This window comes from Pinus tabuliformis, chromosome X (genome assembly GCF_031772625.1).
Source record: "Pinus tabuliformis cultivar Carrire ecotype Pingquan chromosome X, CPIR1, whole genome shotgun sequence".
In the NCBI taxonomy this organism is placed as follows: Eukaryota; Viridiplantae; Streptophyta; class Pinopsida; order Pinales; family Pinaceae; genus Pinus; species Pinus tabuliformis.
The window spans coordinates 1,300,126,674-1,300,146,202 of NC_142308.1; the positions used below are offsets into that span (position 1 = coordinate 1,300,126,674).

General features: G+C 39.5%; 1 pseudogene; it reads right to left on the bottom strand.

Annotated features, from left to right (window-relative positions):
- Positions 1 to 9,237: 9,237 nt before the first annotated feature.
- On the bottom strand, positions 9,238 to 10,653 carry LOC149144810 ((-)-beta-pinene synthase 1, chloroplastic pseudogene; annotated as a pseudogene).
- Positions 10,654 to 19,529: the final 8,876 nt, after the last annotated feature.

Here is a 19,529-nt window from a genome sequence, read left to right on the forward strand (position 1 = left end):
CCAATGCCAAAATGCTCCAAGAGAACTCTAAGTGTCCAAGAGTGAGAGAGAGAGAGAATAATAAGAGAGATCCAAAACTCAATTGGCAAAAGGTTACCAACTAATCCTCAAAAGCCTTTTTATGAATGAGGCCTCTATTTTCTTCATTTTCCATTATTTTCCTCCTCGCATGCAACCTGCGACCTTTCACCTCCCTTTTCTCCTAATTTCCATTATTTTCACAAAGAAATTGTGCCAAAAATACCATTTTGCCTTTCCAAAGCCTTAGCCATTGCCTTCACCAATTTCCTTAGCCATAAACAACCAAATGAACACCCCCTAGGATGTTTTGTTCAACATTTAGCTTGGAATAAGTGTCCCATCGACCATGGTTATTGTTTTTAACTTTTATTGCATGGAATTTTCATGAGGGCTATTACAAAAAAAGGTTGGTCCTATGTGATGGGAGATATTTCTTGAACCTCTGGTGGGTACCATTTCCACATTTCCATAGAAACAATGAGATATCCATAAATAAAATGGGTGGACTACTTGTAGAAATATTCACAGGCTTCTAACATTTCTTGGAGGATAAAAGCACACCAATTCAACTATATGGCTTCTATGTAATGCTCCGTGATTGATATTACATCCAAAGTGCACTCGTTCTTGGAAAAGTGACACATCAGCTTTCCTCCAATAATGTTGTAGACGAAATTGATTTTTGGGTTGTTGATAAAATCTATGCGTGCTCCATTTCCTCCCCTCTTGGTATCATACTTTTTGTAGTAGTCATCATTCCCTATCTTCTTTTCTCTCTTGGAAGTTTTTTGGAATGCAATTGAAATCGCGTCTCCTCCCACCAATAAACCCTTGAGCCTTTGAATGTCCACAACATGAATTGGGTATTATTTTTCAAGCCATAACAATCCTCCATGGATTTAGATGACCAATAACTTTTTGCATTGCATTGCTTCCATTGTCGTCCCAAATACAGGAAAACTTCTCAAATTCAACAAGGTGGACCTCTGGATTCCTATGAAGTCAATTTTGACTTTGATGATCACACTCCCATCTTCTTTCATTACTGATTCTGTGTAGACCTCACATTTCATGGCCAGAAACTAGAAGGAGTCTGAGATATCATTTTCGACCAGTGCAACCTTATCATACTTACGATAAATTGGCTCCCTCAACATGATTCTCTTACCCAACCTGAGCTTTGGAACAAATACAATTGTCTTCATCATCTTGAAGTAGCGATGATAAACACAAAATACAGGGGTGTGGATTTTGATTTTAGAATAACAGAACTTAGAACCAGAATTAAAACTAAGAGACTCTACCACCTTGGCTTAAGACTCTGAGTAATTCAGCATTTCCATACAAATTAAGTAGACCAACCTGAAATAGCATTTCTATCAAGGCTTTCTAATTAATTAGTATGGTAACTTTACCTATGCATACTCAATCGTGTTAATCATGTTGTCGCCTGAGTTGGACCTGACTCAGATGATGCAATAGTCAAAATGGAAGGGTGGAGTTGATGGGTAATTTTATTATCGTGATGGAAGACATTTTAGAATTCATTATCTCTATAATTGGAAAATTTAACAGAAATCTGGGTTGACACCATAATTATTGTCTAATTATTACGGAAAGTACTCTTAACACATGTGACTCCCCTGATCAAAAGAAGTTGCGGCGTGGTTGAAGAACATCCACAACGGGGAATGACTTATTGGGATTTTTATTTGGAAATGTAAAGAATTGACTAACTAGAGAAAAAAAATAACTAATGTGACTAGTTATGACCAAACTAAATGACTCCTACCTATGGTCTCCTTTTAGATATCCAATCAATTCTGAGTAATGGTGTTTCATTTGTGGAAGGGTTTCAAGCATGCACCGTTCACCCAACCTGGTACCAATACCTCGTCTAGTTGTGCAAGCTTAACAACTCTTGACTCCCTCACTTCCGCAACAACAAACAATCCTAACCAATACATTTGCAACTTTCCAGGAAACTTCAAAAATGTGTTGTCGTATAGCATAGCATGCCCTCCAACTCTGAATGATTTCCTCGTAATATGCCTGTCATACCATGCCTTCTGCCTTTTATTTTCGACCATTTGATGGAAATTTACCAAAATCCTTGCCTCATCGAGCTTCTATAGTTCATATAGCCTTTTCTGAATTGATTCCTCCTTTATTGTATGAGTGGCCTTGGCTATGAAAAGGTTGGGGATAGAAAATTCATCTGGTACCACAAATTCCCGCCCATACATAAGTTGGAAAGGTGTATGCTTATGTAATCGCTTAACACTTGTGTGGTATGCCCATAGATTCGTTGGAACTCTCTCATACCAATCATCCCAATTGGATGAGAATATCTTGGTCAAACCCTTCTTTGATATCTTATTGAAGGCCTTTATGGTACCACTAGCCTTAGGGTGATATAGGCTACTTTTGTGGTGTTGTACCCTGAAGTTTTGAAGTAAGGAGGAAACTATTTCATTTATGAAGTGGGTCCCCTGATCATTGGTGAGACTCCTAGGGCACCCACATATTGATATGATATTCTCAAATATGAATATGGCGATAGTATCCGCAATACAATCCTTAATTTGTGCTTCTTCTACCATCTAGTGAGGTAATCTGTTGCAGTGATTATATAATTGGCATGAGAATGACTCGTTGATGGATTGGTAGGACCTATAAATTCAACCTCCCATTTCTCAAATATATGTAGTTCATGTAATGATTACAATGGAAATTCATCGTGATGTGATGGCCTTCCAACCCTTTGCCAAACATCATAGCCTCTGTCATATTCTTTCACGTCTTTGAAAATTGTCGACTACCATAGTCCTGGCTACAACACTTTCCTTTCAGTAGCCTCTCCCCCAATGTGGCCACCTATAACTCCTAAATGAAATTCCCATAGTACATTGTGTCTCTCATGGTGAGAGATGCATTTGCACAACATGTGATCAAGGCCCAATTTACACATTTTCCCCACAATTAATTGATAATCGGTAGCTCAAATGACCATATGTCTCCTTTGTGTGGCTGTGTATTTGTCTAGGCATCTTCCTGTAGCTGAAAACACTGCAATGTATTCTAGGTAATATTGTACTGCTTCAATCTAGAATAGATCAACGTTTTGGGTAGATGATCATCCAGGGATCCTCCACTTTATCTTGATTCTCTGTGAGAGGTGATCAGGTCCCACATTCAATCGACCAGGCTTAACAATTACCTCAAAAGAGGAATAACAATAGCCACCTGCAAATTATTCCTGTAAGCACATACTTTTTCACTAAATATTTCAAAGCGGAATGGTTGGTAAAAAACTTAAACATGCCTCCCAGCAAATAGTGTCTAAATTTTTGAAGTGAATATTCCATCGCGAGTGACTCTCACTTACTTGTGGTATAGTTCTTTTCTGCTATGGATAGTTTTCTGCTAGAAAAACAAATTGGGTGATTACGGCTCCCCTCCCTGGACTGAACTAGAACAACACCCAGAGCAATGCTTGATGCATCAATGTGGACATGGAACTGTTTGTTCCTATCAGGGTAGACCAGGATCGTTGCACTTACTAGTTTTTGTTTCAGTATGTGGAGTGCATCTTGACATTCTTTTGACCACATGAATCATTCAGCCTTCCTTAGTAGTTTCTCCATAGGTATAGTAATTAAGGCATAGTTGCAGATAAATATTTTGTATTACCTAGTATGTCCCAAGGTGGATCTAAGTTGTTTTGCAGTTGTGGGTGGGTTCATATTCACTCTCATTGCAACCTTAGCAATATCTACACATACTCCTTCTTTGCACACTATGTGGCCCAAAAGTGTTCCAAGAGGGACTCCACATATGCACTTCTTCAAATTCAGCAAGATCTGTAGCTATGATCGAATATGATCCTGAGAATACTGGAGTGTTTCTTCAATAGACTATAGACCATCCAATCATCCATATAGACTTCTTGGAACCTATGGATGTAATCTCTAAAGGTGGAAACTAGAATTCTTGAGAACGTTGCGGGTGAATTCTTAAGACCGAATGCCATAACATGATAGGGATAGGACCCCCATTCTGAATTTAATTCTTATTCTCCTCTATGATTATAACTTGGTGATAACTAGGGAATCCTTCTGTAAAATAGTCGGCTTCATTCCTCGCTACATTATCTAGAACTTCATCACTAAATGGTGTAGGAAACGGGTCATGCACAAAAGCATTGTTCAAACTATGGTAGTCCACACAGACCTGTATCTCTATAGCATATTTATTATTTTGTATCACAATCAGACTCACCCATTCTACCTCATCCACCAGAAATATAAGCCTTGTTGCTAGCATCTTGTCTATCTGTTTCTTCACTTTCTCCTTAACCCTCAGGTTCAATATATATGGTCGATGCTTTACTAACTTTGCATCTAGTTTTAGCACGATTTTCATCTCCCATAGATCTCCCTTGATCCCTTTCAATTCTGCAAATGAAAAAGGGAACAAGTCTTAATATTCTTTCAGGAGGTTGAAAATCTATTTTGTAGTCTACTCATCCCAATAATCTCCAATTGAGGCTAGCTTTGGTTTGTCATCATTCCCAATGTTATGTTTCCACAAATTCAAAGGGAGTAAGTGTGGAGCATCAATTACAAGTCCATCCTTGATGTCCCTTTCCCCTTCAGTTTCATGGAATGATAGATGCCATAATTCCACCATCCCACAGGCCACTGCTCCATGTACCCAGCCTCGTAGATATGATCTAAGGTCTTGTGACATATGCACCTTTCCATTAGTTGACCTGTTGTGAGCATAATTTTCTTGATAGCCCGCAATGCCTCAGTCAACCTCCTGTCATTTTCTGAGAAAGAAAAATTGCTGACAAACTCATCAACCAAATTATCCCAGACTCTCGTTTGTCTCCTTATTTTTTCTTCTACATACCAAGCTTTTGGAAAGGTTTTTCTATGAAACCAGCTCACAAAAAGATAGAAAAGATAGATGAACGCCTTATAAATAAGCCTCTTCGAGGGGGAAACCTCCTTTACATTACATAAATGAACAATTCTTGGATGATACAAATGACACGACCTCCTTTCTATATATAGGAGTTTAAGGGGTCATAATATAATCAGAGCCGACATAACAATAATAATGTAAGGGCACAATAATAACAATAGTGGGCTTCTATGGGGCACAATAATAACAATATGGGGACAACATGGGCACAACAATATAATAAGGGGGTTGTACTAATAACAATAAGGGGTTACACTAGTAGTATAGGGACATAACAGGTTCCCAGGGTGTGTGTAAAGCCATGCGCTCACAAATGCTTTGGAAACCCTTCCTGGTTCAATCTTTCTTTACAATTTTTAAATTTTGTTGAGGGTCAGAGTGCCCCCTGTATTTGGTGAAATCTATAGGGTACTCCCCCACTTGTCTGAATCTTACTTCCATTTCTATTTTATTTTCTCCTATTCTCAGAGGTAGTTGCGATGAACTCCCTACCACCTTGTCGATGTAGCTTATACAAGACATTTGGTAGAGGTACTTTGTGTTCTTCACTGAAAGTTGTATCAATCTTGTTGATAAATGAATCTATCGAATCTATACCATTAAAGATAGAGAATTCTCATACGTCAGTGCCAATCCAATTGACTCGACAGATTGTGGCACAACATTTACTATTGATCTCATATCCACTTTGTTGTCACTCATCCCAAGCGACCTTTGAGCCAACCTCTGAACTATGAATTCTTCGCCAGCTGATAGATGCTTCAATCATTGGGTTAATGTATTCCTCCATTCTTAATTCTGTTAGTCTATATAGTTGATCCAACAATCCTTGTTCTTCTCTATCATCTATTGGTTTTGTGAATCTCGGTCCTTGATATAGATCTAGAGGTTGGATCACCCTAACTGCTTCTACCTAAAAATTCATCAGTTCCTTCTTCAAGTTGATTATGACATATTTCTCAAAGGCCCAGTTTATTCTGAGCAATGCTAGGTAGGGGTCCTTGTCTCCCATAATGTTTATTACCTCAAAATATGAATGTGTCTTCACCCCCGGTAAATCCACTTCCACGTCCTCTAGTCACCCAATCGAAAGGATAAAATAGTGATTCATTATCCACAACTAGATTGGTGAAAATGTCAATTAAGGTTTTCCCAGTGCTTCCCATGTTTTCCTCAGCAAAATGTTGACATCTAAGCCTAGATACAACATAGTGTCCTTAATATGGAACCCTTCAATTTAAGCATCAATCTATAACTCTCTTCCTGTTCTCTTCTTGTTCCTTCATACCATCCTAGAGTGTCTTTCAGGCATGTTAGTGGAGATGACTCCTCCCTCAACCTCCTCTTCTAGGATAGCCACTTTCAGACTCTTCCGCAACTTCCCCAACATCTTATCATCATTCACGATCTACAAAAATAATCTGAACCAGTCTTCAATTAATCAAACTACAGTAGACTGTGATAGGTTTGGGATCTTAGCTTTAAGAGATTTTGGTTGCTCCTTCTATCACCCTCCACCTCCTATCAAATTGTCGAAATCTTTTGTTCTTCCTTGTAATACTGCTTCTCCTACTCAGGGTCATATGAGAACTTTGGGGAGGCCAGTCTTATAATTGTGGCTGGTCCTTGGCTCCCCGATCAGCCCCAGTCCTTTTGCCTCCTTGTGTGACTATATTGATATTCAATAGAGGGGTTGCTTTTAATACCCTTGGCTCTGCATTAATTAAATTCACTCCCCTATGTCAGTTCCTCTCTTCCCATCTTGCAATCAGTTCAAGACAATCCTCTGTTGCACGCACATTGACCCAGCATTAAGAGAATGATGGTATTCTTCATAGTGGGAAATTCCGTGTAATATGCCCTTCTTGATCATAGTTGTAACAACGCATTGGACCTCTGCCTCCTATCCTTACACCCCTTGTTCCTCCTCCTCCTCGCCCTCAGGGAGTCTTGTTCACTCGGAAGGTTGAGTGGTCTAACCTATCAACTAGAGAATCCAGTGCCCTACACTGGTCGGTATGGTGATTTTTTGAAGCACATAATTCACAATAATTTTTATTTAGAACATTGGAGTACTTTTTCACTATCAGGCATACACAAGGGGGGTGTCCATACTCCATGCATACCCCACAGTACTCCCATTGGTTGCACCCATGATATAAGCCTTAAGATCCTATTTGTGTGACTCCTGCTATGGGTGTAGGCCCAGGTGGTTCGACTGGTGTAGACATCATAATTGCATATCTCAACCTCAGACATTGTATAGTAACATGACCTTCCACTAAGAAGGTTGTACACCATACATTTAGTCACGTTGGGTAGGCTAGTTGCAGATCCTTCAACTTCTCTGTCAGATTTGTAATTTGATGTTCGAGACCCAAAATGGACGAATCATTTGGTGTCGCTCCCCCCAGTCCTCGTGTAGGTATCCTAGCATAGCTTCAATTTGAGTTGATTGCTCGAGAGCATCTTGTAGTGTATCAATTTCTATTTCATCAATGGCATATGAGTGGGAGGTAATAGTGCTTTCATAAACTAGTCTCTTGATGATTTGGATCTATTAGGTAACTTAGTTTACCAATTGCATACTCAAATATTTTCATTAACTCCCATACAGTCTCTCCCTCCCATTGTTTTATCTCCCACAACTTCGACAACCCTTGCTGATTGGTTTGTGGAATTTTAAATTCTTGTACAAATTCTCTTTTAACATCATCCACAGTTAGGTTCTGGTCTAATTTTGACCACTTTTTAAACCATCTCAAGGCCCTTTCCCTGAGTGTGGTCAGAAATTCGATTAACTTCACATCATCCAGTGTCTGGCGGGCCCTCTAGATGGATTCACACAGAGACTAGTGTTGTTCTACATCATCATTCCCTTTACCGAAGAACTTAGGAAAACTTGTGAATGATCTCGTTATTTTTCACTAAGTCCATGATAAGAGCACAAATCCTTGCAATCTAGGTTGTAGTGACCCTTGCAAACTTGTCCCACTACTACTAATTCCACTATTACTAGCACAAGCATTTTAATTAAGATGCGCACTATGAACTCTTATAGTTTTTATTAACTTAGATAGGAACTTGTCAAGATTGTGATAGAGTACTAGGGGAAGGTTGGGGGAGACACTACCTGAGATTCGAGGAGGCAGATCTTTGATTCCTTTGGACGCATCATCTTCAACAAACAATCTCCTTATAGAAAAATGCATGTCATCTTCTAGGCTTCCCTCCTAGCCTAGGTGGCCCTATCCATCCAACATCTCCATTTCCACTGGCGGGGGTGGGTCTGTGGTTGTGACCATATTTGCCCCTCCCACTGAGCTTCCTTCCATACTTTCTCCTTCTTTTAGATCTCTCAACACCGTTCTTGCTTGGTGCAATTTTTTCTGTTGCGTTTAATCATTTGTATTGCCCTTTCACACCATTTCGAGAATGTGACCTTGCATTTCATCCTGTTTTCCAAACAATTCTTCCAAAATTTTCCATACTTCATTTGGAGTTGAACATGATTCAACATGAAATAGCAGTTCCGGAGAAATAGATAAACATAGGATGTCGAAGGCCTCGTCCATGCGATTGAAATATCTTGATTTCTCCACTGCCGATGTTGGTTCAACTTCCGTTCCCATGGTTATTCGAAATAAGCCTCTACTTCTGAGATGAAGTTGAATCTTTGGCTTCCATTCGAAATAATTATATGGAGTGAGAATTGCCGATTGTGGAAACTCCAATTTAGACTCCATTCTTTGTTGTTGCTTCAATCTTCTGAACCTGCAAATAAAATTGCTTGTGCACTGATTACAAATCCCTGTGCTCTGATACCATTTAAGATTTTTGAGATACAGAGATAGATCTAGATCTGCAAAACAATAACAAGCTTGCAAGAGAAGAAAGGAAGCGAACAAGAATTGAGAAAAGAATGAAAGTTGAATTGATTCTACAATATGAGTTTTAGAATAAATACACAAAAGCAACTAAGTTAAGCTTTGTTGTGCATGCAATAACTAAAGCTAACTAAAGCTAAGTGTGCTTTATCTTATGCTAATGTGTACATGTGCCACATGCATGCAAGCAATAAGTTAACTGGAGCTAATCTAGGTGCATGTACACCAACACAGCTAGTCTACAACTAGTCTAAGTGCATGTACACCAACACCCCCCCTTAAGCATAACTTAGGTGAGTGTGATGCAAAATGAATAGGTCCCGACAACACGGCCATTTTAGGTACCCATATACAATGCATGAAAAAGAAGAAAGAGGATGTCCATAGTCAGCATGGGTTGCAATGCACCAGAGCTAACTTTCCCGTTCTCCAAGTATTCCTCGAACGTTGGCAGATAACCAGTGGCGATCCACTTTGCGTCTTGCATATACGAATCAAGAAAATCCTCCCAAGCCTATCGAGCATAGTTGAGAGTGTCTCGGCCTTGAGCCTTCTGTGCCTCCGCAGACATTTCATTTACGTTGTTGTAAACCATCATGTAAATTCCTTTCATATATTGTGGAAGGCAATCTGTGGCCGACAGATCCCATCTCTTAGTTGCGGCTGTGAAAAGTTTGAGCTCATCAACTGTTCCGAAAAGGTCGTACATATCGTCGACAACAGTGACAATATGACACGTTTTCGCAAAGCCGAGTCTGAATCCAGAATGTTGGGGTTCAAATGCGATGCAGGAAGCCAAAGTGTAGTACTCCACGTGGCGTTGTCGACTGAAAGTAATCTGAGGTGAACCTGAATCATTCCACCATCTCAAGAGGGACTCTAACTCTGTCTTCTGTATGGATTGAAAGATGTTGAACTCCAGTTTCGCAAGTTCTAAGAGTTTCTCTGTCTTCCTATTTGACTCCATATTATTCTCAGTGTCCTGTCCGAAGACGTCGATGTAATTCCTTGCTTCGAATCACGGCAAATTTGTGTGCCAACCATGTTCTAAAACGTACCCTATCTCTCGTGAAAGACTACAGTCCGGAATCTTTTGCAAAGTTTCCTTTAAATATTTCTCTGAGAAGGTTTCTGCCTCTTCCATAACTTTCTCACCGGGAAAGGCAATGAGGGAAGCCCGATATAAATTGACAATGCTTCTTATCTCTTCCTCTGTCTTCCTGGGACATGATACAAACTGCCCAATTTGGTTTCTGAAATGTTTCAAAACGTCTGCAGAAACAGGGTATCCGTGTAATCGAAGAGTTCGAAAGCCCAAGGCAGTTGAATTGAGATTAGTAATAATACTTTTTGTCCCACATCCAATGCCTTTTTTGCTCCAGTAACTTTAAACATAATCAAGCGCTGATTTGATCTCATTTTTGAAATGCCTATTGATCCCCAATCGTTCAACGTTATCGACCATCCAAAGGCGTTGAATGATCAGATCATTGAATTCTCCATCTTCCAATGACATCGAACTGAATATGTTCCTTACTTCATCAATCAGTCTCTCAGCACGTTCACGGTAAGCGAGTTCCCCATAAGGCGTTGACAGAAACTGTATAACATCATCGTTCCAGAGGTTGGAATGATAACCGCCCGTGCGTCTTTTTATATCATCATCAGATGCAACGGTACTCAGAGCTTCTACATAAGTTTGTGGATCAGATCCATGCATCATATAAGCATGCATCGGCATGGATGGCTCCATAGCTAAGAGTGCTTGCGGATCTTCCTCAAACAGAGGGATAGAGGCAGGATCATCAAGGATATCACTCATGCTGCGCCATTTTTGTGTTGAAGGTGGTCGAGACTCTTCCGAACTACATGCAGAAGTCTGATCTCGATGTTCAACAACTGGTGGTCTAACAGGGGTTTGAGGAACAAAATCAGAAAATGTATACAGACGAGATTGATAATTTACCTTGCCAGATGCAATCTTCAAATTGGTTTGCATGTCATAAATGCTCACGGAATTTGGGGTAAATTCCACTTTCCTTCCGCTGCTTGTGTGTGTCATCTGATACACTGAGAGAAGATTCACAGAAAGCCTTGGAACATGCAAGACATTTTCAAAACTTCCATCTTCGAATTGCACTCTTCCTTGTCCAGTTGCTGCAACTGCAGAATTATCCCCCATGAGAATGGGAGGACCTGAGTATGCATGTAGAGAAGAAAAGGATTCCTTTGAAGAAGCCATATGATGTGAAGCTCCTGAATCGATGATCCATTCTGGTGGTGCAGAATGAAGAGCAATCAAAGCATGCCCGTTACCTCTTGGATCGAGTGCTTTTTCTCTTGGATCGGGTGCTTTTTCTCCAGACTTCTTCTTAGCATTCTCAGGAATGTGGTCTCCAAGATTGTGTTGCTGGAGTGTCTGCGCCATAAGATCTATAGTCTTCTTCATGCATGCAGATTCAGGATGAAAACCACGGTGGCAATAGTTGCACATTGATTTCCCTTTCGTTCCTTTCCTTTCCTTTGAGCCAGATCCTTTTGCATGCACAGTAAGTGCATGCGCTTTGGAATTTTTAAGTGTGCCCATTTTGATGAGCTTATCTTGCTCATGCATCAAAGACTGAATAAAAGAATCCAGTGAGGGCATCTTCCAATCTGCACCAGTTGCAGATCTGACTGTGTGGAATGTAGAGACGAATACTGCATACTCTGGACCAAGTTTTGATAAAATGGAAAGAATCAACTGCTTTTCTTGCTTGGATTTGTTGATCCCGCATCCTTTCAGCTGAACCAACAAGGCTTTATACCTTGTGAAAAAATCTTGAATGTTCTCAAAGTTTCTCGGATCTAATGAGTTTAACTAATTTTCGAGAATGTGACCTTGCATTTCATCCTGTTTTCCAAACAATTCTTCCAAAATTTTCCATATTCATTTGGAGTTGAACATGATTCAACATGAAATAGCAGTTCCAGAGAAATAGATAAACATAGGATGCCGAAGGCCTCGTCCATGCGATTGAAATATCTTGATTTCTCCACTGCCAATGTTGGTTCAACTTCCGTTCCCATGGTTATTCGAAATAAGCCTCTACTTCTGAGATGAAGTTGAATCTTTGGCTTCTATTCGAAATAATTATATGGAGTGAGAATTGCCGATTGTGGAAACTCCAATTTAGACTCCATTCTTTGTTGTTGCTTCAATCTTCTGAACCTGCAAATAAAATTGCTTGTGCACTGATTACAAATCCCTGTTCTCTGATACCATGTAAGATTTTTGAGATACACAAATAGATCTAGATCTGCAAAACAATAACAAGCTTGCAAGAGAAGGAAGGAAGCGAGCAAGAATTGAGAAAAGAATGAAAGTTGAATTGATTCTACAATATGAGTTAGAATAAATACACAAAAGCAACTAAGTTAAGCTTAGTTGTGCATGCAATAACTAAAGCTAACTAAAGCTAAGTGTGCTTTATCGTATGCTAATGTCTACATGTGCCACATGCATGCAAGCAATAAGTTAACTGGAGCTAATCTAGGTGCATGTACACCAACACAGCTAGTCTACAGCTAGTCTAAGTGCATGTACACCAACAATGGGCAATGCAACAGTTTGCACAGCGTACCTCGCAGCGGTTTACACACGAAAGCCTATCTGAATGGCTGCGGTGCGTTGCGACGAAGAATGTGAAACGTCTCTTTCTCAAATATTGCTTCCAAATGATAACCCTGTCGCATTCCCTTTTCTCATGCACTACTCTTATTCTGCTCACATTAAACAGCTGTATTCTCACCACTTTTCCAACAGATTTTGCGGGATTTAGACATCTCACTGAGTGCGCCTTGGTCCATACCCGAATGACGGATGACTCTTTAGCCCGCTTTCTTTCAAATTGCCCTCTTCTTCATAAATTTAACTTGGCCTGCAGAGGCCAACCATCTCGTCTCTGAACCTGACAGATTTAGTTCTGCAGCTTAATAGGCCACAACAATTGACAGTCAATTGCCCTAAACTCACAACTCTGAAGACCAAACATGTGTATTCAAGACCTGAGAGTGAATGGAATGGAATTTTATGAGATTTCCTCAACGATCGAAAGTCTCCAAATTGATGGTGGAAAAAATTTGATGGAGTTGTCGTTGCATTCAAACGCCTCTCGGAAATACAATTTCTCTGTAAACAGATTTCTCGAGTTAGTAGGAATGTCGAGATCATTGAAAATGCTTACCATTGATGTTGGGAATTCATATAGTGACCTAGAAAATGGGATTGTTGTACCTCTCTTCAACCTGCTGTCGAGACTCCCTAACCTTGAGCGTTTACACCTGCCCAGGCGGCTGATTTTGGTAAAACAATAACTCCTATTATGTTTGTTATTCTTTCTTTCACCATCATCATGATTTAAATGTATATATTTATGGATTATTCTTTGTTACAGGCGGAGGCGGAGGGAGATCAAGTAGTACAATGTTTAACATATCGAATTATTAATCTTCAAATGGTGGAGATAGATGTTCACAAATACGATGAGAAGAAACCTGGTTGGGTGGGGTGGCTTCTTCAAATAGCTCCTGCGCTTAAAGAAGTGAAACTCCTATCTGCATCTGCGGGAGGACGTGAGAACCTCAAGAGGTCTTTCCAAAGTTGGGAATCTTTGAAGAAAAGTCATGAACGAGGAACGATGCCCGAGAAGATATGTGAAATTAGCTTTTATTTTTAATGTTACATTCCAAGTTATTGTGAACCGTGGATTTACCTGAATATTATTTTTGGGTGTTAAAAACGCATTTAGAAGCGTGAAACCCGTACATAGCGGATTTACCTAAAACGCATTTCGAACCTTGAAACCCGTACACAGCGGATTTTGTCAGTGGTTTTCTTCAGGCACAAATTGGTTTGCCTAAATTGGTTTCAAAGTGTGAACCTATAGATGGCAAAATTTTTGAAAAAATATTTGAACTCTTTTTTTTTTTTTTTTTTATCTTTTGACCTGCGATGAACTGCACTGATAGATGGGGAATTTTTGAAATAACATTTTATCCTTTATTCGAACTTTTTTGAAATCATATTTTATTTTTTATAATGTGTAATTTAATTTTACAGTTAAGTTATTTTAGTGTGTGATGGACGTTTGAAATATATTTGATCTTTTGATTTGTAATTATTATTAATAATATTTTAATTTTATTAAAATTTATTTAACAAATATTTTATGTGTTTCTTTAATGTTTTATGTGTTGTTCATGTATATGCTATTCTCATGGTTTACATTTGGATGCGTATCATATTTATATATATTGCACATATATTTTGATTTCATCAATGTACTGTTAAATCTAATATTCATATGTGGGCTGCTGCACATAACTGTAGAATAGAAGAAAAATTTAGAAATCTAAGTTACAGAAATATACTTTGTTTATGTGAGAAAAGCATGCACATACACATATTCCTCTTATGATATTCATGAATATCTTTCTGAGTCTAAAGGTAAAACTGAAATTGAAAAAGTGGCATATATATGATCCCTAGTGCACAACACAGATACACCACCCAACCCCCCAACCCCCCCCCAAAAAAGCTCCCAACAAACCGGGCATGGGTATTCTCAAATTGGGGATGTTCTCAATACCGTTAAGACTCCAAATTTGAGTTCCTCCTATTAAACTTTGCAGTTTTGGCTCCTTCCCCCAATTTTTAGCTCTTAAATTTATTGTAAATCATTTCATCCATCAATTTCTCTTCCAACCTCTTGCTTTAGAGGGCATTCATTATAGCTTACTTTACCCTCATCTGAGTCAATTGCAATTGAATTTATATTGTTGACCAAGTTACACAACTTGTACCCTTCTTTTTTAGCCTTTTAAAGCAGGGATGTTGGTTAGCCCTTTCTATTCAGCGTTCCTCCTCTAGTTACTAGTGTACATTCAGGGTTTGGAACGTTGTTTCTCTTTATGCAACCAACGTTCATGTTGAAATTTCAAGCACTGCTAATTCCCAAGGAGATCATGTTCAATGATTAACTTTATGACTTAGCCAGAGGTGAATTATTATAGATTTTTCCAAACTTCTCTCCTCCCCAAGTATCTAGATTCATTCTCTTAGGGAGGTCTAAAGGAAGATATGTACTTTTCATATCAATGGGAAATCTAGATACAGGATCTACATTATAGTGAAGGAGCTCTGGTCTTATGAGAAGTCATCGTTCTAGGAAAAGGAGACCAACATTGCTTGTTGAAGATGACAAGGGCCATGAGGCAACCCAATTTCCCCAAAGTTGTGGAGATGGATACATTTTTATTCACACTCCCTTGAGGTTGTGATAGAAACATTCAATGTCTAATCCATTCCTGAGTGGGGTGAGTCTTTATGTCCACCTATGTCAAACAATACATCAATAGCCTCAATATAAAGACCCCTTCCATGGCAAGCAAGAACTTTCAAACACCAAAAGGGGTAATTCAATGGCCATAAATGGTTGAATAAGAATGAAGTCGTGTTGGATTTGTATGTTATGTGTTTGTAGTAAAGGCTTGTGTATGATGGTCAAATTATCTCATGACTTTGTGAGTGTTGTTTAGATCCTAATTGACTTGATTTGTATCTTGCATCATGAAAAGAATGTAATGAATTCAATTTGTTTGTTTTTTTTGTATTAGTGCATAATTATCTTGACAAATTATATCAACATACTTTCACCTAGACACTACCACTAGTGTATTAGATAACACATTATATTTTTATGAGTTGTACATGTAGATGTTGAGTTGTGCAAGTGGTGAAGTTTAAATGCCCTACCTTTTGGCCTTTTTCACTAGAATCCAATGATAAAATTATTGGTCAAATCATAATTTTTTGTTGCTTAATTTGCAAGATCCATGAGGCAACCCAATTTCCCAAAAATTGTGGAGATGGATAGGGTTTTACTCACACACCCTTGAAGTTGTCATGAAAAATTTCAATGCTTATTGCATTCCTAAGTGGGGTAAGTTGTTATTTATGCTAATGTCAAATAGTATTTGACTAGTCTCAATAGAAAGATCCCTTCCATGGAAAGCATGAGCGTTCAAACACAAGAGTGCTAAGTTGATGGATTCAAAAGCTATAACATGAATGAAGTGGTAATGGATTGCATATGTTGTTTTTTTGTAGTGAAGGATTTTGTATGAAGATTCCCTTGTCTCATGATGTTGTGAGTGTTGTTTAGATCCTAGTTGACTTGATTTTGTGTCTTGCATCATGAAAAGCATGTAGTGATTTGGGATTGTTTAGTTCTTTTTTAATTAGTGCATATGTGACTTAACACATTATATCTATGATTTGGATTTAAACAGGAACACAACAGATTACAGGGATAACCATAAATACAAAGATGGAGCAGAAATAATACTTCATTTCATTAATGTAAAATACTAAAATATGCTTACAAACAGAAATGGAAATAAACTAGCTTGGGCAATGGTAACTTATCTTGGAGGAGAGATGTGGTGCCTACATCCCTCTGAACTGTCTTACAATGAGGTTCGAAGGCCTATTTATTGTTGAGAAACAATGGAAAACCCTAAACATCCAAAAACATAACCCTAGGAGATGAAGCACCAAACTATAGGCCCCATTTTGGGTAAATTGGTACATCAACTTTCCGGGGCCATAACTTTGGCATATGATCTTCGTTTGATGTGCACAATACCTAGTTAGAAATATCTATCCGAGGAATACAACTTTGGGATAAGAAACATTGATCCATAAACCCATGTTGCTCCCAGTTTTCCCAAAAAACATCGTTTTAGGCCTCGAAATGGCTCTGGAAGTTCACGACCCTAAAATATGCAAAAATAGTAAACTGTGCTATAATTAAGGAAACTAAAAAATTGAAAGAAACAATGGTGGGGGTCCAAGTGGAATTGGTGGGTGTCCACGAATATCCACCTAGATCATTCCTCCCCCCTTAGGAAGTAATGGTCCCCATTATGTTGAGTTCCTCCATGAGATGAGGAAACTTCTGCTAAACTTGGTCCCTGGTGAACCACTTGCCCTCATGAAGGATTTGGCTTGCTTTGACAACTCGATACAATTGGATCTTCTTCTTTAGAGTGTGCTTGATTTGCATGCCCATGATTCAACTAGTTGCAGCTTGTTCCATGCAATCTAGATTTAACATTGTTGGTTTGAGTTGTTCTGCAATGTCAGATGTGTCTAGTAATGGTGGAAAGTATGGTCGAAGGTAGTCCACATTGAACACTAGTTGCAGGCCAAGGAATGGGGGAATGCTGAGTTAATGGTGTAAGGACCATATCAGAGTGGTCTGAGTTTTCGATAGGCTCCGGTAATACGTTCCTTTTGCAAATGTAACTAGACTCTGTCACCCACCTGAAACTTGTGTGGCACCCGACGTTGATCATGTTGCTACTTGTACTTGGCATTTGATTTCTTCAGAATGTCATGGACCTGCTGGTGGATATGTTGGATGTGTTCAATGAAGATATCTTCCTTATCTATTTCAGATTGGACATGACCTGAATCTGCCTGAGTAGATGCAAATGGCATGGCCACATCAATGGGACATAGTGGTTGGAATCCCAAGCCCACCTGAAAAGGGCTATGGCTAGTTGAGCTATGGAGAGCCCAGTTATAGCTATGCTAAACATAGGGGAGGCTCTCATCCCATGTGCATGGATGCTTTGAGTTGTACATGTGCATAATGTGTACTATCATCCTATTAACAACCTCTGTCTAACCATCAATTTGGGGATGGAAGGTTGTGGAATTAGTGAGTTTGGTGTCCAGCATCGACCAGAGATTAGACCAAATGTACTGAGGAACCTGCCATCCCAATTTGAGATGATAGACTGTGGGATCGCAATGTGTACCCACACTTGTTCAAAGAAGAGTTTAGCAGTGGCTTCTACTGTGATATTCTTCTTGCAAGCTACCATAATGGCCATCTTCGAGAACCTGTTGATGACCACAAAAACACAGTCATTTCCATGCTTAGTAGAAGGAAGGCCCGACATGTAATACATAGAGATGGATTCACAAGGTCGACTAGGGGTAGGCAGCAGAGTATGGAGGCCTTGTTTCTTGATGATTGATTTGACAATGGCGTAGGTAGTGTAGGATCTGATGTACTTCCCAACATCTTGTTGAAGATTCAGCCAATAGAAATACTTTTGCAGTACTACCACCGCTTTCTCGACCCCGAAATGCCCAACAACCTGACTTTATTGTGCTTCCCAAATCAGCTTGGAACGCTCGCTTGAAGGTTCAACACAAAGGTGACCCAGGTGGCATAACAAGGCATCCTAGTAGTGAAAATCTGGAACATGTTGACCCTCTAAGAGTGTCTGGTATGTATGGCCAAATTCTAGGTTTCTTTTGTAGAGAAGTGGCCAATCAAAATTCTCATGCCCACAAGAGTTGAGCATGGTGGTTAATGCCATGATCGGTGGTCGACTAAGGAAATCTACAAAATTATTGGTGTTTCCCTTCTTATACTTGATATTTAAATGGAATTGTTGTAGGTATGTGGACCAATTGTGATGGCGATCATTTTGCAACTTCCCTTGGGTCTGTATGAACTACAGGGGCTAGTGGTATGTGTGGATGATCATTTCCTTCCCCAAAATGTAATGTTTCCATTATCGGCAGGCCTGCACAATGGAATACATCTCTTTGTCATAAGTGGGATACTTTCGGACTATGTCTGAAAGTGTTTCACAGTGATATGCCACTCGATGCCCGTGTTGAGCAAGGACCACCCCAATAGCATAGTCAAGGCATCTGTCTCGATCTCAAATGGTTGTTGCAAGTCTGGTAATGCGAGAATTCGTACCTAGCAGAGGCGATGTTTCAACTCTGTAAATGCCTTCTGTTGAGATTTAGACCAAAATAATTTTGCTTTTTCTCCTCCCCTAGTGACTTGACTCAAGGTCTAAGTGATGTGAGAAAATCCCAACACGAACCTGTGGTAGAAGTTGGCAACACCCAAAAAGTTGTAGAGCTCTATCAGAGTGGTTGGAGATGGCCAATCCCAAATGACTTAGATCTTGGCTAGATCCACATGCACCCATTGTTCATCAATAATGTATCCCAGGTACTGAACTTGGGTCATGCCAAAAATGCATTTCTCAAAATTGGCACATAGCTTGTGTTGCCGTAGTGTTTGGAGAACTTGTCGGATGTGGTGGAGGTGCTCTTCCCAACTCTGGTTGAAGATTAGGATGTCATCCAAGTATACCATTAAGATGTCATCCATTAGCCTCATGCAGGTTGCAGGAGCATTTTTCAACCCAAAAGGCATAACCAACCATTCGAAAAGGCCCTCCTTGGCTTTGAAGGCAATCTTCCACACATCGGAGGGTTCGATTGGTACCTGGCAATATCCTGAATTCAAATCAATCTTGCTGAAATATATTTTCCCCTTCAGTTGGTCCAGAAGGTCATCAATCCGTGGGGATTGGGTACCTATGCCAGACAATGATTTTGTTTAGTGCCCGATAGTCAATACAGTGTCTCCAAGTCCCATCCTTCTTCTGTACCAACATGATCAAGCTCCCACAGGGTGATGAAATCGGTCGGATGTGACCTTTCTACAACAGCTCCTAAATCTGCCTCTTGATTTCATCATTCTC